Source organism: Podarcis tiliguerta, assembly GCF_965153285.1.
Source record: "Podarcis tiliguerta genome assembly, chromosome: 3".
Taxonomy (NCBI): Eukaryota; Metazoa; Chordata; class Lepidosauria; order Squamata; family Lacertidae; genus Podarcis; species Podarcis tiliguerta.
Genome location: NC_139536.1, coordinates 62,135,654 through 62,156,330, shown reverse-complemented (window position 1 = coordinate 62,156,330; position 20,677 = coordinate 62,135,654). Strand labels below are relative to the sequence as shown.

Genomic DNA, 20,677 nt, shown 5'->3' with positions numbered 1-20,677 from the left:
CTTATTATGCCACCTCTCCATATATGTCTTTGGGTTTAAGCCCAGTATTCATTGTTCTTTAATAGATCATTTCAATAGCCATAAAGTCACATTTTAAACCAAACCAACAGATTTTTAAAAATGATTTTAAATTGTCTAAGGAAATCATTTTATATTATACTGCCTTTTATGTATGTGTTCTGGCAATTTGTTTTGGCAATGTCTACTTTTTTAACAAGCCAGAATTTGAAATCATATGTATAGATATTGAAATATAATTTCTGCTGTTGTTTACATGCAAAACAAGATTGTTTAAGCAGTCTCAATATTTATTGTGAAGCCACAAAACAGAATGATCTTTTATCTAATCACTTCATGAAGTATGCTTAATTTCCCCCCCAAAGAACAAAATGGCTGCTTTTCTGTACAAATCAGTTCTCTTAAGTTTGAGAAGGTGTTTAAAAGTCCTGTGTTAAGCTTCATAGTTTTATTAATTAGATACATCTGAATATTATTTTTATCAACTCTGAACACTGGCAAGTTTGATTCAGCAACCTACACCGATCTTTAATTCTAATTACCATAGTTGACAAAGAAAATCTGTTCTGATTATTATACTTCTGAAATAGATCCATATATACATGCTAAATAATACTATCTGCCCACAGCCAGTGACCCTCCAACTCACTTCCTCTCACTTCCATAACCAAGTAGTCAAGGAAGGAAGCAGAGCTCTTTAGATAATGTTTCTTTTGTTCTTGTCATTCATACTTTGAATGTGCATTCTGGTTGCTGGTTGCTCATCCTTGCATCTTCTAAATATTGTTATTCAAGGCACAATGAAAGGCACAATTCACAATGAAATTAGGGAAGTTTGGAGCAACAGATTTAGGGTCCAGACTGACCAGGTGACTGGGATTTACACTGGGTGTGTGGCAGTCTGTTGACTTTGCTTTGCATTCTGATGGCTTCTGAGCAAGCTGCAGCCATCTCAGAATCTTCATGCCATCCTTGATGCAGAGAGATGCCTGGTTACACGACATTTCCTGTGATTTCTGTCCAGCTGCATACATACAAAAAACCCCAAACAAATGATAAAAGTTTCATTGTCCGAACGATAGAAGAATACTGCCTAAGGTTATCCAGAATGAAAACCCACAAGCCTGTGAAACCAGGGTGTATCGTATCTTGATACCTTTAAGACTTCAACATCCAGTATATTCCGTCTGCGTTGCTGTACTAAAATGGAAATGCTAAGTTTATCCCTGGGTACCTGCAGCAAGCCTGTCTCCAACAGCAACTAAAGACAGTAAACTAGAGGTTAGTGAGAGAATATGACAGGATGTTACTACAGCAAAACTAGTTTAGTGGGGACAGATGGTGAGCGTGTTTCAGATAAATTGGAAAAATGTAATTGTGTAGAATTCTCTGGGAAATGGGGGGAAAAAACCCCTACATTTATTTCTTAACATGCAGCATCACAACATTACATAGCCAAGATTTTAAAGAGAAAAAAAGCTGTTTGGGTGTGAGTGAGTGGGTGAGTAAATCAATCAATCAATCTAGCAACATTTAACTATTCTGGTTTTGGCACAGTACCAAGGTCAGGTGTCAAGACAAAGAGATTGGTTGCCAAAGTAATGCATGCTTCTATTGTACTCATGCTGTGAGTTGGTGACAAGCATAACCAAGTGTAAACTCACACACAAATAAGGAACCCTTTATTTCATGCTATGCAGCCTTGAAAACCTCAGTGCACACCAGAATAAACAGCAGCTTTCCCATGCTAAGAGCATTTTGCCTAGCCACCTTCCCCCCACCCTGACTCTGTGAATTGCTCTATCTTTCCACACTAGATCACAACACAGCAATGATTGTGACTCTTAGTGTTATATAGATGGCACCCTGTAGATAATGCAAATGCTTAGTTGGGTCATTTTCACATATCAGAGGGAAAATACTAACATCTTTCCATAGGTTGGGAATACTGTAGCCAAGGGTATGCAATGACTATGGTCAAACCCATGTATATAAATAGGATTTCCATTGGGATCTTTATTTGGCAATTAAGCAAGTATGTCTTCATCTTAATATCTCAGTGTGGGTTTAAAATAAATTAACAAGTAACCTAAGAAAAGGACCAGATGAAATGTTTATACATAAAAATTGAAAATCAAACATAAAAAACATTTTGAGCCAGTCCAGCTGCTTACAAAAATAGAAAGTTGTATTATCAGTTCAAAAAAAGCCTTGACAAGCAGGTCTTAAAAAGGTAAAGGACCCCTGACAGTTAAATCCAGTCATGAACGACTCTGGGGTTGCGGCGTTCATCTCGCTTTACTGGCCAAGGGAGCTGGCGTTTGTCCACAGACAGCTTTCCGGGTCATGTGGCCAGCATGACTTAAGTCACTTCTGGTGAAACCAGAGCAGCACACGGAAACACCATTTACCTTCCTGCCGGAGTGGTGCCTATTTATCTACTTGCACTTGTGACGTGCTTTTGAACTGCTAGGTTGGCAGCAGCTGGGACCGAGCAACGGGAGCTCACCCTGTTGCAGGGATTCAAACCGCCGATCTTCCGGTCAGCAAGCCCTAGGCTCAGTGGTTTAGACCACAGCGCCACTCGCGTCCCTAAGCAGTCTTAATCTAGCGCAAAAATGTCAGCAAAGTCGGCACCAGGTGCCCCTCCCATTACAAGCATTTGCATGGTAGTAGTTGCAAGTTGAATGCTTGTAACATGGGTTGGTAGCTTCAGTTGCACAATACCGTCAGTTGCATAGACCTCCATGCGTCTATTGTAGTGAGCAGAGGGCTTGCCTCCACCACTGTGCCACTAAAAGGCACCAACAACAAGGCAGATGGAAAGCTAATATGGGAACCACTTTGGAAATTATGGCAGCCACTGCCAAGGCTTCTTTTCCAGGCCATAACAGGGAAGTTGGAAAGGCTGTAGCTCAGTAGTGGAGCATCTCATTCGCATGCAGAAGGTCCTTGATTCAATCCCCCACAGCTCCAGGTACAACTGGGAGAGACTCCATCTGAAATCCTGGAGAGCTACTGATAACCTGTGTAGGCAATACTGAGCTAGATGCCCAATGGTCTGAACCAGTGTAAGGCAGCACCCTAGGCCGAGGTGCAAATCAGAGCAGTTGTAGCGTAGCCATTATTTTATACTGTTGCAGCCCAGACCCAAATATTTTTAAACACTGAAAATAAAAACAATTCGTTGCATGCCCTGCTTTTCTTGGATAATGATAACTGGAAGTGACAAGGCTGAGCGGTCAGGTGCATTGTTTTAAAAAGTGTTGCTTGTCCATACAACCTGATTGACACCTCTGATGCTGTAACATCCTGCTCCATAATTCTCTGTAGAACAGACACCACAGCTTAGGAGTGTTCTGTATTAACTAAAATTTCAACCGGACCACCTTGTTGTAGGCAGAACTGGTCAGAAAACCTTAACCGCAACATCCTGTTTTAGTCAGTTTCAGGTCCTGAGATGCTGGAGTAGAACTATGCACACAACTATTGGAAGAAGAAAGAAGCTTCCTGAGACATGCACAAAGGTGAACACTTAGGTGCTATTTTTTTAAAAGAAGAAGAAGTAGCATACTCTGAATGAGATTATATTATATTATTTGAGATTATATTATATATTTGAATGAGATTATATTATATTAAGCCTTTCACTTCACAACCAAGTTGTTCTTTGGTTTCTAAAAGGCAGGGTGCATCATACAGACACTAACATTTCATGAAATACCACAGTGATCACTGTTTCTTATGGGGGTTGTTATAAAAAGACATTAGGTCATCTAATTATTGCAGAAAGACTAAAGAACTAAAGCTCTGAGCTCTGGAAATGCTAAAGATTAAGTGTTATAGTGTGTATTGCTTCACAGTTCCTTTGATCAGTACAAAAACCCTTCTTAGTGAGCAAAAATCTCTTCATTTATATTCTTCTCATGTTAAATGTCTTCTTAATGAGAACATTTGTACTGAATGGAAACTAATTTTGGAGAAGCTAAAACGTACATTCACATCCAAACAACAATTAGACCCCTGCTGAGTGGGGTGGGGGGAGCCCTAAAAGGTATCTACAGATGAGAGAATACTACAGGAATAATAAACTGGAATTATCCTCTTATAACAGTCCCTCTCCTCTTCCCAGTCATATTCTGGATAATACATTTTATTTTGGGTAACAAGCATTACATGTCTTCAGCAATTCAAAAGTTCTGATAGACATTTAACTTCAAAATTTAAAAAAAAAAATCATTACAAATTTCTTCCACTGTGGAAGATGAACACGAAAATTTTAAAAAATGAAGCTCTGTGAGGAAATGAGCCCAGCTCCAAGCTTCTAATTTCAGGGCATTCTATAATCAATTCTGGTTGAACAAGCGAGACCCGCAATAACAAAATGTTGCAGGGTTGACTGCCTGTATCTGGTGTTCCAGCTAGTCTCCATTCCACCTGCCCACCCCTGTTTACTGTCCACCCCCAACCATCGGCATTCTGTGTCCCCTAAACGTGGTTCAGTTCTCATTTGGCTGTTTCTGAGGTTTCACCTCTCTTACAGTTTATTTTCTAAAAATTGCTGCAATTCTTGGGATATCCCTGAGCCTGTTAATAACCTTCTTGCCAATGGCTAGTGCCATTTTGGATACACATGGGTCCAATCTCATAGGAGGAGTTTGCCTGTAGAGGATTCAGTCTGTGTGGAGTTAGATTCAAATGTGCAGAAATAATTCATAAGTCAGTCTTTCCCAGACAGGGTCTCTTCAAACTGCAGATAGAAATTGCATACTTGGGCATTCACAGGCACAAAAACATGCAGGGAGCGTTCATACCTGTAAACCTGCAGTCTCAAGTGGACAATCAAGGATTGTACTACAGACTCTTGGCATTCTGAAATAACTATAAATAATTATACATGCCACAGGACCTCTGTTGCTATTAGCAGCTTCCTGACTTGAAAACTGCATATTAAAATTCAGTGGAATTTAAAGCACTTTTGCCAGAGTTCCAAACTGTGCAGGGAAAAACAGCTTTGGAGGTGATGGTAGTGGAGGAAAAGAGGCCGGTGGAAAAAGGGGTAAGCACACCTTATCCTTATCTGTTGCTTCTCTCCCACAAAGATGCTTCGGAAAAACTGGTCATCAGGGTTGTGCTATGTGCCTTTGTGTCCATTTGGTAGCTTGTCCCTGAATATTGGCTTTATGCATTCTGTCTTGCTACCTCTTGCCCCTGCATTTTCAGCCTCAGAACACTTCACTGTCATTTTTGGATACGTAATTAGCAATTGCACCTGAAATCACACAGCGGAAGCTGCCTTATACTGCATGAGACTCTTTGTCCATTAAGTCCAACATTACCTACTCCAGCGGTATCCAACATGGTGCCTTTCAGTTTTTGTGGCCATTATTTCTTTATCAAGTTCCTATCCCACCCTTCCTCCCAAAGCAACCCAGGCCATCAAGCAACAAAGTAGCAAAGCAGTGCTATGAAAAATAAAAACTTTAAAAACAGAGCATCTAAAAGACATTAAAAAATGACAACTCCTGTCAGCTCCAGTCAGCATGGCCAATGGTCAGGATTGAGCACTTCCCATAACCGGCTACTTGTTTTTGCGCATTTTTAAACTAGTGATTGGACTTGCACTTTCTGCATGCAAAGTAAGTGCTTTCTACCACTGAGCTTTCCCATCTCTTCCTGGGCTAGATGCCAGCCTCAGGCAATGAGATTTCTGGTTCTGCCTGGAAAGTTGTGTCCTCATTTTTCCAATTCACAGTGCACTGCTTCAAAACCAATCCAAGGACAGACCAGCGTTGTGTGAACCGAGGATCATAATGAAAAGCTATGAAGAGTCCTCCTCTCACTGGTGGCTTCCTGCTGGTTCTCTGCTACCCAAGGTAATTTTCATCAAAGCGTTTCATATTTCTAGTAAACACTTGTGTGGGATGGTGCCTGTATCGGATGACTGGATGGTTGCCATGGAGAATTAAGTGTGTGTTTTGTGAACAGTGCAGAAGTAAAACCCCTCATTACACAAAGCTCTCAGCTGCCAAGTTGGAAGAGGGCAGAGTGATTATGTGCAAAACAGGTTGAATTGTAAACATGGATGGACAAATCATTGCCCAAACATCATTTGACAAAGGTCAAATGAACAGTATTTGCATTGTTCAACCCTATGACATATATCTTAAAATATAAGTACTTTTGTCAGTCATCAGGTACTACGTGTCTGAGATGTATCACTACATAGTGTAGGCGTGGAGGAATGTCACATGACTAAATGCTCCTCCATGTAAATAAATAAATATCCCAATACATAGAAAACGTAACGTGCCAAGGAGAAAGCTAATCTAGAACCCTTATCCCTGATAATTAGTTTTATTTGTGAAAGTTTGCTTTAAAAGTTTGGTATTTATTTATATGCAGCATTCTTCTACTTTTCCTTGAAGTCTAAAACAGTACAGCCAAGACACAGATTTACCTCACTAGTAGGAAGTAGGCCTCAGTATCAAAGAATATACAAAAATAAATAATTGCAGTGGGACCTGCTTTTTCACATGGCAGCTCCTTTCTTATTCTTGGGAGAAAATATGTGTATTCTTTCATATTTATGAAGGTGAACTGGCCCACTCAGTAATGATTTTGATCTTGTTTCCACTCTTGAAGTGCTACCTCCTCATTCATTGGTCCACACATAGCCATTTTCAAGAGGGGACATGAGTGCTGAATAAATTATATTACATTTGTTTTGGGATGCTGTAGAATTATAAACAGTTCTCTTCTGCCATTATGTTTGAACAAGTTTTCAATGAATATACAGAAAGAAGACTTTCATAAGACTTCTCTCCTGACTCATAATATTGGTGCATGTGTACTGATGGTGTCTCAAAAACATGCCTTATAATTTTGACTCCTGGGAATCACATTTCTCTGCAACAGCTATGGCAAACAGCTGCTTAGAAACCAGCCCCACTCTACTCAGAGGAAACAGGAAGGATTTTAGATCTGGATGGTTGACAACAACTGCATAAAAATGTTTGCAAGCAGTTGCAAGATGCAATTAGAGAATGATATGCCATTTTAGGATCAGAATTAAAGCTATCTCATATTGACTCAAGCTCCACACACCTGGGATATTGTACCTTGTGACCAGGGATGATAATGTGCAATGCCACAAATTGTGCTTGCTTACAACTTCCCCTCCATATTGCCACAGGAGTGCAAAATGTCCTGCAAAATTTAGAAGTCAGAATTTCTATATGTCCAATAAGACAAGAGAACTGCTTTCTGACCAGCAATCCACCCACCAGTTGTCAGACCCAGTTTTTTTAATGCTCCAGTAACTATAGGGCATTTGTGTCCTTAAACCACAAAAATAAGCAGTCTTTTGTGCATTTATTATCAATGAAACTTCATTTAAGATAGTGTTCCAAAACTCCTCCACCACTGGACAGTTCCACCACATATGGCACCCTAATACAATACAATGAGCCTCCTTCCTCACACTAAAAACCCAGATTGAGTTATAGTGCCATCGGTATAGGATTTTAAATAAATTGTCCTTCCCCACGGGCACAGAGTGCAGGTGTTTCCCAATAACTCCCTCATAGTATTGTAGCATGGAACAATTTGAGAATTACTGTACTAAGGCATGACTCTTACCAATGTATGTAGCAATGCATAATAACACAAATGGAAAAGTGCTCCAGTTGTCATGGGTACCACTATTTCAAAATCCCAAAGATTACTGTTCAGAAATGTTTTCATCCTTCGATAAATTATACAGATAATAAATGTGCATTATATAGTCAGTTCTCCGATTCCAGAGGCACTAAGCTGCTAGGTTGTTGTTGTTAGGGTGTGAAACCTAAGACGCTGGCAAATTAGCAATGTCATGTGACTTTAAGTAGTCAAGCTCGTTAAGTTGTTAAGTTGCTCAGTATATAAAGAGTGTTTGTTTTCTCTGCCTGTGGGGGGCGTGCTGGACGTGAAGCAAAATGTGTGAAAGCTCCGGAGGTGTTTCTGTTATCTTTCTGCAATAAACCTGTCTTTGGAAAGACAGGCTTCCCTGTGTCGTTTTTTCTGCTGCTGAGACTTTGGAGCTTGTACTGCAACAAGAATCTCTGCACTGGACTTAATTAATACTCTGCAAAGATAGCTGTTGCTGGTGGCGCAGCGGAAGCGTTTACTGGACCAGTACACAGACTCTCTTAGGTTATGGGCCCAGCACGTTTCTACAGCTGTATTGTGTGCAGAGAAAGTGAAAGCAGCTTTCGGATGAGAGAAGACCAGCTTGGTCGTAAATCCAGCTCTTAAAGGAACTGAGAGGCTGGAGGCGTCTGAAAAGTGAGTAAAACAAATCCCAAGGGGAAAGAGAAGCAAGGGCACACAGAGGGAGTAGCAGCAAACCCCAAGAATGGCAGTGGAAAGTTTCCAGGTTCCCTTTACAAAGTTGAACTCTGCTAATTACGTGCAGTGGTCTAAGAGGGCTCAAGTCTGGTTGGAAGCCAAAGAAGTGTGGGCTGACTATGTCCAGAGGCGAAAGCCGTTTGTGGCTGTTGCAGCAGATGCCACAGCAGAGCAACAGGCTGCTGCACATGCTCAGAACAGGCAACATGATAAAATGGACACTAAAGCTAGATGCATGTTGATGGTATCGATAGACAATTCCCAATTACCTCATGTGGAAAATTTAAGGTCTGCATTTGAAATTTGGGAAGCTCTTAGGCGAATTCACCATAGAGCCACGCCCGGAGAGAAGGTGAACATTATACGTGCTTTGTATGAGTTGAAACTGAAGCCAGGGGATAGTGTGGTTGAACACACGTCACAGATGACTGAGTATTTCAACCGACTGTCATCTCTAGGTGTGAATTTTCCTGAAAATATTAAAGTTTATACTCTGCTTAGCAGCCTGCATGCAGGGTTTGAAAACTTAGTACTAACTTTACAAGTTTTGCCAGAGGACCAGCTGAATATGAATTATGTGACTGGTAGATTGTGTGAGCAAGAATATCAACATCATCGAAAACGTATTGATAATTCAAATACCCCAAGGGTTGGATGTTCAGATAATTCCCAGCGTGAGGGAACTAGCAGGCAGAGCTGTAAGGAAGCCTCACAAGTGTCTACTATGGCCAGCAAGTCATGTTTTCAATGTGGCAGCAGGTTTCATTTGATAGCAAAGTGTCCAGAAAAGCAACAGGAATTTCAACAGTCCAAGGCCAGTTTCCGGAGCTACAGGGGAAGACAACGTGAGAACTACAAGAATCAACGATCCAGAGGGGGAGCAGGTGCTGATAAGGGACTATCTGCAATGGCAGCACAACAGAGTCCTAAAAGGAGCCAACAAACCTTGAAGTGGATAATTGACAGTGGAGCAAGTCACAGTTTAGTTCCAGCGACATCTAGTGGCAGCTTGATGAACTGCAAGACATTGCCAGTTGCAAAAACCGTGACGATAGCAGACAATAGTAAACGAGAAATGAACCTTAAAGGCACAGTTTATGTTAACTGTTTGCAAACTAACCTTCCTGTTTTTGTTCTTCCAGGAATGAAGAATGGACTTTTGAGTGTGTCATGCCTGGTAAAAAGTGGTTTTAAGGTTGAGTTTGAAAATGATGTGTGCACCATTTCGAAACAGGGGAAGGAGCTAGTTAAAATTCCCTGTGAGGATGGGCTGTTTGTTTTGGATGAAGAGCAGTTAGCAGCAGGTAGATGTTCAACAGGTGAAGCGCAAGCTAAGTGTGTAAATAAGGCTCCTCATACAGGTTGTGTACATCTACTACACAGAAGGTTAGCTCATATATGCTTTAAGTATGTAAGCAAGATGCCAGATTTAGCTGAGGAGTGTAACATTAAACCCTGTCCAAATTTTCTGGATTGTTGTGCTTGTAAACATGCTAAGGTTAAGACATGTAACTATCCTAGATCTGATAGAGTAAGCAAGAAACCCTTTGAACTTGTGCACACAGACGTGTGTGGCCCTATGCCAGTCAAATCGCTTGGAGGTGCGAGATTTATGCAAATTTTGGTGGATGATTTTTCAAGAGCTAGTTGGGTTTTCTTTCTGAAAGAAAAATCACAAGCAGCTTCCATCCTGATGGATTGGATTGAAGAAGTCGAATGTAAATTTGACACCAGGGTACGTAAAATACAATCAGATCGTGGTGGGGAATATGTGAACCACACGCTGGAGACGTGGTTAAAAAGGAAAGGTATAGTTCATAGACTTACCAATCCCTATTCACCACAGGAGAATGCAGTTGCCGAAAGAAAATTTCGAACATTACAGGAAGCCATTGCTGCTTTGCTGTTTGATTCTGGACTTCCACAGCAGTTTTGGGCTGAGGCTGCACTGTATGCGAATTATACTTTTAACAGAGTGTACAATAGCACAGTAGGCAACACTCCTTACTTCATGCTATTTGGAAAAAAACCAAAAATTGATCATCTAAGAGTTTTTGGATGTCGTGCTTATGTGCTGGTGCCTAGGGCACAACGTAGGAAAGGCGATCCTAGGTCTAAAGAAATGGTTTTCTGTGGTTATCAAGCAAACACAAAAGGTTGGAGATTTGTGAATGTAGAAGGCAATCAAACGAAAATCACAATCAGCAGAAGTGCGGAATTTTGTGAACAGGATGGTTGGAATAAAATTCATGGAAATCCTGACATACTATTTGATGTGGTGAACAGTAACAATGAAACTCAGGCCCCAGGGCAGGTATTAGTTCCAGAACAGGCTGAGGAATTTGAGTCTGAGGACGAGGGTGAGAAATCGTCTAGTTCACCCAAGTCTGTAAAGTCAGAATCTTCTAGCTCTAAAAGTTCACCTGTACAGCAAGAGAGACGTGTAAAGTCAGAATCAGAAAGTTCTTCAACTACTAGTGACAAACAGGTGACGACTAGTGATTCTGAGTCAGAGGGGGAAACTGAAGGAACATCGCAGGAACTGCCAAGGCGTTCCAAGCGTGCCAACAAAGGTAAACCTCCTGAAAGGTACCAAGCTATTAGTGTTTGGGCTGGTTTGGCAAATTGCGAACCTGAAAGTTTTGAGGAGGTTGAGCAATTACCCCAGGAGGAGGCCAGTAGGTGGCGTGAGGCCATGCAAAAGGAGTTGAATTCTATGAAAGAACTGGGTGTGTTTTCCATTACCAAACTGCCAGAAGGTACCAAGGCAGTAAATTGTAGGTGGGTGTACAGGTTAAAGACAACAGCGATGGGGAAACCAGAGTACAAAGCAAGACTTGTAGCTCGAGGTTTTACGCAGAGAAAGGGGTTACATTATTCAGAAGTCTATGCACCCACTTCAAGGAGTGAAACCCTACGGGCACTATTAGCAGTTGCTGCTCAGAAAGGCTTTAAAGTGAATCAATTTGATGTCTCTACAGCTTATCTTCATTCAGACTTGGCTGAAGAGCTCTATATGGAGCTACCGCCAGGATTGAAAGTTGGTAAATCAAATCAGGTATGGAAACTACATAAATCTATTTATGGACTCAAGCAATCTGCTCATAATTGGAATGAGTGTTTGAATGATGTTTTGGTAGGCATTGGTTTTAGCAGGAGCAAGGCTGACAATTGCTTATATTTCAGAGGTTCAGGAGATGCTCAAGAATCTTTGCTTGTCTATGTAGATGACCTGATTTATACTTCAAAGACACAAGAACAAGTAAAAAAACTAGCCAAAGAGTTAAATAAACACTTCAAAGTTAAGAATCTTGGTGATGTGAAGGTCTATCTTGGTGTTCAGATAGATAGGACCAAAAATGGCAGTTTTCTACTGAATCAAAAAGGCAAGATATTGCAAATGTTGAAAAAGTTTGGCATGACGGAGTGTGCAGGTGTTAGAACACCAATGGAAATGGGTTTTGTAAAAGACAATGAGTTCAAGGATAGTGCTGAATTCAAGCGTGTTGAAATCTTTCAGTCAGCACTGGGAAGCTTACTTCATCTTTCGCAATGGAGTAGACCAGACATTGCTTACGCTGTTAACTTACTCAGCAGAGAAGCTCCAAAACCTAGCGTAAATGCATGGAAAGGAATTCAAAGAGTGTTAAGATATTTACAATACACCAAAGATTTTTGCCTTGAATTATCTTCGGAAGGACAAGCACAGATTACTTGTTGGGCAGATAGTGATTGGGCAAATTTAAAGGATAGAAAATCAGTGTCTGGCTGTGTAATAAAATTTGGTAACTCTCTGATTGGGTGGAGATCCAAGAAACAGAACCTGATTGCTTTGTCGTCAACAGAAGCTGAGTTCTGTGCCTTATCTGAGTTATGTAGAGATCTAGAATTTTACAAATGCTTGGCACAAGAGATGTATGAAAAGGCCATCACTCCAATCACTGTATGGGGTGATAATCAACCGTGTCTTAAGTTAGCACAAAATGGGCAGTTTAAAGGACGTACAAAACATTTGGATATCCGTTTTCAAAATGTTTGTCAAACGGTAAAAGCAGGAATTGTTAAATTAAATTACTGTCCCAGTCATGAAAATCAAGCTGATGGTTTTACAAAACCGCTTGGGTTTCAGCGGCATGAAAACTTTTGTGAAGAAATGGGTCTGAAGTAAATTTTTTTGTTTTTGTATTGCCAGCGAGAGGGGGTGTTAGGGTGTGAAACCTAAGACGCTGGCAAATTAGCAATGTCATGTGACTTTAAGTAGTCAAGCTCGTTAAGTTGTTAAGTTGTTCAGTATATAAAGAGTGTTTGTTTTCTCTGCCTGTGGGGGGCGTGCTGGACGTGAAGCAAAATGTGTGAAAGCTCCGGAGGTGTTTCTGTTATCTTTCTGCAATAAACCTGTCTTTGGAAAGACAGGCTTCCCTGTGTCGTTTTTTCTGCTGCTGAGACTTTGGAGCTTGTACTGCAACAAGAATCTCTGCACTGGACTTAATTAATACTCTGCAAAGATAGCTGTTGCTGGTGGCGCAGCGGAAGCGTTTACTGGACCAGTACACAGACTCTCTTAGTTGTGAAACCCCTGACTGGGGAAATATGAAGCTTTGTTAAATGAATCAGTCTTGTGGCCTATCTAGCCCGGGATTGTTGCTCGATAATTGGCTGTGGCCTTCCAGGTCTTCCACATCCCTTCCTGCCTCAGCTCGTTTTTTGTTTTTTTAAACCAGAGATGTCATGGATTGAACTGGGGATCTTTAAAATGCAAAGCATTTGCTCTGCTCATTGAGTTATGGTCTCTGCCTAGTTATTCTTATCAAACATTCTCCTTTAAATTACACTAAGAATGATGGGGGGGGGAGCTTTGATTTTTGAATGCAAAAATACAAATAAAACTTCCTTTGAAGATAATTATTAAATTACTCATTTTCCCCGTGAAGTTTGAAGCAAGATTTTAACCTTCACAAGAGTCATGTGAGAGAAGTGAGACTGAGAGAGAGGGATTGCCATTTGGTGGGCTTCATGGCCAAGTGGGGATTGCATCTGAGTTTCTGTTAGGAGTAGATCAGCAAACAAACAAAACAAAACAAAACAAACCCACAGTATCAGTGCAGTTAGCTCTTTATTCAAGAAGACTAAAGTTGGCTCAGGAGGCCAGGCCTAGTGAGCACAGCAAGTTGTCCCAGTAGATCTTGCAGTTGTGAGGACTGAAGGTTCTCGCCTTCCCACAGTTGTCTCCTCCTCCCCTGCGTCCTTCCCAAGCAACCTGAGACTCTGTTACCTTGTCTGTCTCTGCTCCTTCATACCTCTTCTGGTTCTGGGAGACCAAAGGGGAGAGGAACTGGTCACAGCAGGAGGGGAAGACACCCTGGTTTCTTTACCAGCCTGACCCATCTCTGCCTCTTGGCCTCCCCTCCTTTCCAGCCTCTGCTTCTGCCTCTGATTTTGGACTGCTCTCTGCCACAGACTCTTCCTGCTCACTAAACCCTGTTACCTCTTCAGCTTCTGACACCTCCCCCTCCCAGTCTGCTCTCTCTTCTCCCTCTGACCACTCACTGTCATCCCATCAACAACCCCCTGGCTCTGAGCCTTCTTCCTCTGGGATTTTCGGGGGGGGGGTTCCCCAGCTGGTGCCTCTCACTACTTCTCTGCATCCAGCCAGTCCATTACAGTTTTCCACATATAAGCCCAATACTCTAGTCCAGGGACAAGGAACCTCTTGCCCTCTGATGTTGTTGGATGACAACTATCATCCCTGACCATTTGCCTGTACTGGTTGTGGCTGATGGAAGCTGGAATCCAAACACATTTGGGGGGCCACAGGTTCCCCAGACCAGCTATAGTCATTGCACTACACCAGCCTTCAGAACTAAACGGTGCACATTGCCACAATTCAGTGGTGATTACATTCAACAATCAACTTCTTCTCTGCCTTGGTCTTTTGTTGTTGTCATAAATTAAATACACTTCACATAACCATTAAAACACACTTTGTTCAAGTGTCAGGTATGCCTTTTTGTGGTATATTCCACTTTAGTGTAGGGTGCCAATCTGCAGTGTTTCCAGTAAGCAAGCGAGCAAGATTGCAAGTGAGCAAAATTAATGGATTAATTAATTATAGTTCTACCCTGCTTTTCACATGAATATTGAGTATCTCCCGAGTGGTTCACATTGATTTTTTGTTTTTAATGGTGAACACACCCTGTCCTCGGGTTTATAAACTAAAAAACAAGATATCCAAGGAAAAGAAGTGAAGTCAAGAGAAATGAGATCAGTTTAACACTGATAGAACCAAGTAGTGAGTTGTAAACTGGCTATTTTATCCAGCTGGGACCAGGATGATCTTTCTTGCTGGTGATCTTGCATGGATAGAGGTGCTGCAAATGATCCAACAGCTCTTGTTCATTTTTGATGTATGAGAACATCTGTTAGTTGGAGCCAAAATTCCACAATATGGGTGCCCACCATCAAACACACATTCTGGTCCTGCTGCTAGATGGACTCACCTCATGTCATATCCTATTCAGTGATTTTAACTCATGCAGGGCAGGTAGGTAAAAAGGTAATGGACCCCTGGATGGGTAAATCCAGTGCCTATGGGGTTGGTGCTCATCTCGCTTCAGGCCAAGAGAGCCGGTGTTTGTCCACAGACAGCTTTCTGCGATCAGCATAGCTAAACTGCTTCTGGCACATCAGAACACTGTGATGGAAGCCAGAGCACACAGAAACACAGGTCAGGGCACATATGGGAAAAGGTATGTCCTAGACCAGGCCCCATTTAGATCTATAAATCATTAATTTAGCATGGAAACTAACTAGCATTCAGTGTGTTCTCATAAGGTCAGTGTTATATGCTATGTGCAATTGGCCCCAGTCAAAAAAACATGCTGCTACATTCTGAACAACCAGTTCAATCCAGGTCGGACTGGGAACTATTCCTGCCTGAAACCATGGAGAGCAACTGCCAGCTAGTCTTGACAATACTCAGCTAGAAATGCTAATAGTCTGACTTGGTATAAGGCATTTAGTCTCCCATCTGCAAGGAAGATCTTGCACATGCGAGGGCAGGGAAAGAACACTTTTATACAAAATGTGAGAATTATGTGCTTCATGCTAGATCCAAATATTATACCTGCGTAGAGAGGGAAGGGAAAGTGTCTAAAAGTATGTGGGTAAAGTAACATCCAAGTGACAGAACTGGGCAATTAAGGCAGTGAAGCGAAGCATGCACATCTTCAAACATGAGTGCAGACTAGAGTTAAATACTGGATACCTCTTCCCAGTTGTTTTTGTGTGTGATGGTACTCACCAGTCTAGAGTACCATCACCTCCTTTTTGTTTCCCGTGGCAGCTATTTTGAGCCAGCACTCACAGCACTTTGATACATGTACAGTACCAGCACTTCACTTTTTACTAAAAAAAATAAATAGCACTGCCTCTGCCATTTATTCTCCGCTATTATCTTCTTATTTGTATCCTGCTTAAAAGTACAGGTGTCTATCCCAAACTACAAATGCAAATCAAATTAATGTGCATAGCTCCAACAGCACTTAGTAAAACAGCATCAAGGCATGCTCTGAAAGCATCATATGTTGAGCCAAATAGATATAGGTCTGCTTGGTGACTGACTGGATGAGGAACTGCCTGAGAACCACCTGTGCACTGCCTCGAGTTCAATGATAGAAGAAAGGTGGACTATAAGTGAAATGAATTTAAAAATCCAGTGTAGACTTTTTGGATGGGCAAGATGGGTTCATTCATTCTGCAGAAATCCTCTCCTCCTCTGACTATACCTGTTCTATATATTTAAATAATATATACACTACAGAACTAGGGCATCCATGCCCACATGGTTCTTGGATCACTTATTCCGTATTGAGCCAATAGCTTGTTGATCTTGCATACTCATGAGTCAGCATTCAATGTCCAGAGAGTCAATCTTCTTTCTGTGATTTCCATCACACAGTGTACTGTGTCAAAGCAATGAGAGGGCCCAGCCATGCCTTATGAATGAAACATATGTCTAGCTTTGCATGCATAAATTCCTCTCGATGTCATTTCAGGCCATGGGCTTTTCAGCCTGGATGCACACTTTGTTTCTCCTGATGCCGGTGTATTTTAATGCTTCTGCATGGTGTGCTGGCTCGCAGCAGAACCCCTTCTGTCACGATTTGCTGCATCTAAGTAGTATTAAATCAATCAAGCATCACTAGTAGATGGCTTTAGGGCTGGAATCGTTTCCAGGTGAAACACTCATTTCATTGTGTGCTGAACCAGACTTGGCCAATATCTTACATTGCACATACTGAAATATTTGTGGTCATTTTGCATGTGACATGGAGGACTTGGAAACACCTGATACTATAGCAGCTGAGGTTGCCAACTAGGCTGAGGGCCAGGGCTGGGGGAACTAGCCTGACTTTGCTTTTGTCTCTCCAACATAGATTTGATCTTCAGGTGAGGCTTTCTTGGCAGTGAACTAAACACGTTCACCTGCTAACTGCTGCCAGTCAAATGGCTGCCAAAGGGACAAGGGAAGGTTCAAAAGTTGGCAACTTTAGGCAGTACTGATCAAAGTATATGGCCATGGGAGTGCTTAGGGCTCCATTGAGAGCACTACATAGTATTTAGTTACGCATTCATAAGATTTATTACCTGCCTTTCGCCATAAATTCTTAGGGCAGATTGCAATAATATAGTCTAGAGTAAGAAAAACAGAAAAAATAGAAAAACTGTAAAAAGTAGTATCTATCAAAAGTTTCAGTGGCTAGTGGATATGTGCAAGTGACTCGGGCTTGCACACGTTCATAATTTTATGGAGCTCCCACTTGAGATCAGATAGGCCCTCTCCTTCTTGAACTTCTGGCATCTAATTTCTTTCTTTCTTTCTTTCTTTCTTTCTTTCTTTCTTTCTAGCAGGCTTTTTCGCTGAATTCTGATTTTATAATTTTAACTGATTTTCATTCTCATTTTATTGAGTCACTTGTACACCGTTTAGAAATGATCATAATTAAGTGGTATATAAATTGTTGCATTAAATAAAAATAAATAAATATTCTTTGTAATATGGGAGAGCCACACTTGGCAGAGGCCTCCTCCTCTGTCTTCTGTTTAGTAAACTGTATAAGTTGCTACCATCAACACAGCTAGATTAATTTTGGGTTCCAAATAATGATCTTACTTGTAACACGCCTATTCACTTCTATTTTGGTAGCCACAAGGCCTTGAGGTTAGTTGGGCCAAACTATCTTCATCTTGAGGAATATCAGCTGTGTGACTTAAACTTCCTTCCATGTGTCAGGATAGAGTCAAGACATATGTGAAGAAAAGAACAAAAGGCCACACATTCCCCTGGCTCCTGCCCAAGACCGACAGCAGGTGCACTTCCTTGTAAGTAAAGGAGCCAAGCTTTATTTGAGCAGTTTGACAGTACTATCTCACCAAGAGTCGAAGGCCAGGAATCAGTCCGGATGCTCTTAGGCACCAGCGATGCAGCAAGCATCAAACCAACTTAGGAGAGGAGTTTCAAGCTTCCCTAGCACAATTCAAGGAGGCAGCCAGGGGTCAGGATTCCTGCATCAGCAGCTGTCATCTCAGACTGCACAGGACTATGAAGGCTTCCCCACAATCAGTCCTGCCTACCCATTACAAATTTAAACAAAGGTGGGGAAAGTCCAGCTACTCATGAGAATACCTATCCTGTGGAGAGCTCCTAGCCTGAAGCTGGGCGCTCCTTCCTGGGAACTGGGTCTTCTTCTGCCTCATGATGTTGCATTGCCTTGGAGACAACACACGGCAGCTCACGGTTTCTCTTAGACCATTGAGTTGAGCAACACTCTTTCTAGAGTAATGGCATGCCTAAGTTGTGCAATCAAGCCCACATCTCCATTATAAAGATTAGAGGGAGTAGGCTGGAATACCTTTATACCATGGGTCTATACTGCTCACTTGAAAGGAAGTCGCATTTGTTTCACCCATTTGGGTTGAGGTTGCAGCCTAAATGTCATTGTGTGGTGGGACAGCTCCACACAAACTACTTTGTGAATTTTGTTCTGGTTACACATCTTTATCATTTTCCTTCTGAATCAACAGTCCTGAGTCTCTGATCACAAACTTTTCTCATCTTCAAGAGAAAGCTGAATATTTTCAGGTTATTCTTCTATCTCCTGGCAACAAGCTCTTGACTAAACATGGAGCAATTCTCTACACATTTCCTTCTCATTCTAGCTGATTATAATGAGAACTGTGGTGTTTTTGTGAAGTTAAGAACCCTGCTGGATCAGAGCAAAGGCCTACCTACTTCAGCATCCCCTGGCCTTTTTCGCAGTGGCCAGAGGTGCCTAGGAGAAACCCACAAGCAGCTGCTGTTCACTGGGGAATGACAGTCTCTGCATCCTCTTTCACCTCATAACCAAACATCTATCTCTTTGGCCTTTACCTTCATCCTCTTGGTTTTATTCAGTTTAGCTCTGCTCTATGAAGCAACCCACTCCAGAGGAACCTTGGATGTTGGCGAGTTCCTTTTCCTAGAATAGCAGTAGATGGGGTGCAGCATTCATCAGAAGCAAAGTGCAGTGAGCTGAACACCAAAGACATCAGCAGGTGAACTGCAGAGATCACTGTTGGCAGGTGATGAGTGGACAGGACAGTAGTGATGAGGAGGAGCCAGAGTCGCTGTCTCTCCCTCTGGCTTCCATCCCCACTGTAGCTGCTGGCTGCTTCTGCTTCCTCTTCAAACTTGTGATTATTAACTTTTCACTTACTGCCCATTAGCAACAGTCCTGGCATAGTAATTAGTTTCTGGAGACTCCCAGATGCTGCGTCAGTTTGCTGGATAGCTAAGGTTTTTCCCAATTAACTAGGTCCTCACATGTGGCCATCAAATAACTAAGAGTCCCTGTGTTCCACAATGTTGCCCCAGCATGCAAATACAAAGAAGAAGCTGCTGGAGGCTGTATTACAGATGCAATTCTAGCTACAAAGGCAGTCCTAAAGTGGGACTGTAGAAACTGCGTTAGCAGCAAAGTGAAACCAGCATAATGTGCAGCTTACAGTTTGATCAAATCGATAGATCTGCCAAGACAAATCATCAGAGACTCCTTCTACTGGTCCTTGCATTCTTTATGATGTGTGCCACTTTGACAGCTTCCATGAAATGTGGCATGTTAATAAGCTTGCTTTGAATGATGCTGGGGATGTGCCTTTTGGGAAACGAGGACTGACAGAAAAATCAAGTGGTTTAATGGTGAAGTTCATGAGCCATAGCCTGAAAAGATAGCAGGCAGATCACAGAACAGTATCCTAGCAAATGTTCTCTAAGGATATTTTATTGGTGAGTTGTCCCTCCATGTACACTGAGTATAAAGCCTGCAATAATGGTTGTTTTTAAGAGCTGTAATAAGAATTGCAGTTCCATCTTGTTTTGCCATGTATTGCTTAGATTGGATTGAATGTTAGTCTTGAGTGTTGGCATCAAACTCATTTCTGCAAGATCCTTTAAGCAATCTTCATTTTATACTGAGAGTTAATCCCTAATAAAGACCAAATGGCTTTTTAGCATGGATGCACCATTCCCTTCTTAAGCTCTTGAAAAAGGGATGCTAATCACTACATGTGCTTTTGATGAACTGGGTTACAGTGAAATGCATACCAATGACGAACCATGGCAGCATCTCAGAATCAAAGACCAGCAACTGACAACCCCAACAATTTATTGAGTGGGGTGATCAAAGACGTACAAATGGCTAATGCTCTGGGCAATTCATTGTTTTCTTACAGCATTAATACTTTCCGCGGATTGCTTCATTTCCCACACTTGCTTGTCCCACCGCAACCATCATGGCCTTGCCAACCCCACTCCCACTTAATAACACAAGAAAAGCCCTGCTGGATCAGACCAAAAGCCTCTAAGTCTAGCATCCTGTTTCACTGCTTTTGAGAAGTGAACAAGCAGGACATGAGATCAGTAGCCCCGCCTTGCTATTGTTCCCAGGCAAGTGGTACTCAAAGGTATACCGCTTCTGATTCCAGTGAATTGGAGAAAAATCTGAAAGGGGAAGTCTGCTTTTTACATTTAGGCTCCCCACGTGATTTAGAACATGACTTAGATTCTAATAATGATGGGAGGGGTGGACACCTGAATAGGTTTCTTGCATTATGTATATGTACAACAAAACAAGATCCACTTTATTAATTTCATTTATATATCACCTTTATCTTCCAAGGATCTCAAGGTGGTGTATATGGGTCTCCTCCTCCCCATTTCATCGTCACAACTACC

The 20,677-nt window shown here is 41.8% G+C and overlaps 1 long non-coding RNA gene across 1 annotated transcript in view; it reads left to right on the top strand.

The window, feature by feature from the left end:
- The first annotated feature begins 3,491 nt into the window (after positions 1-3,491).
- Positions 3,492-20,677, top strand: part of LOC310675060 — a 45,799-nt gene continuing 28,613 nt past the window's right edge. The window contains exons 1-2 of the long non-coding RNA XR_014509907.1: positions 3,492-3,545; positions 5,774-5,894. This is a non-coding gene — a long non-coding RNA (uncharacterized lncRNA). The remainder of the gene's footprint in view (positions 3,546-5,773; positions 5,895-20,677) is intronic.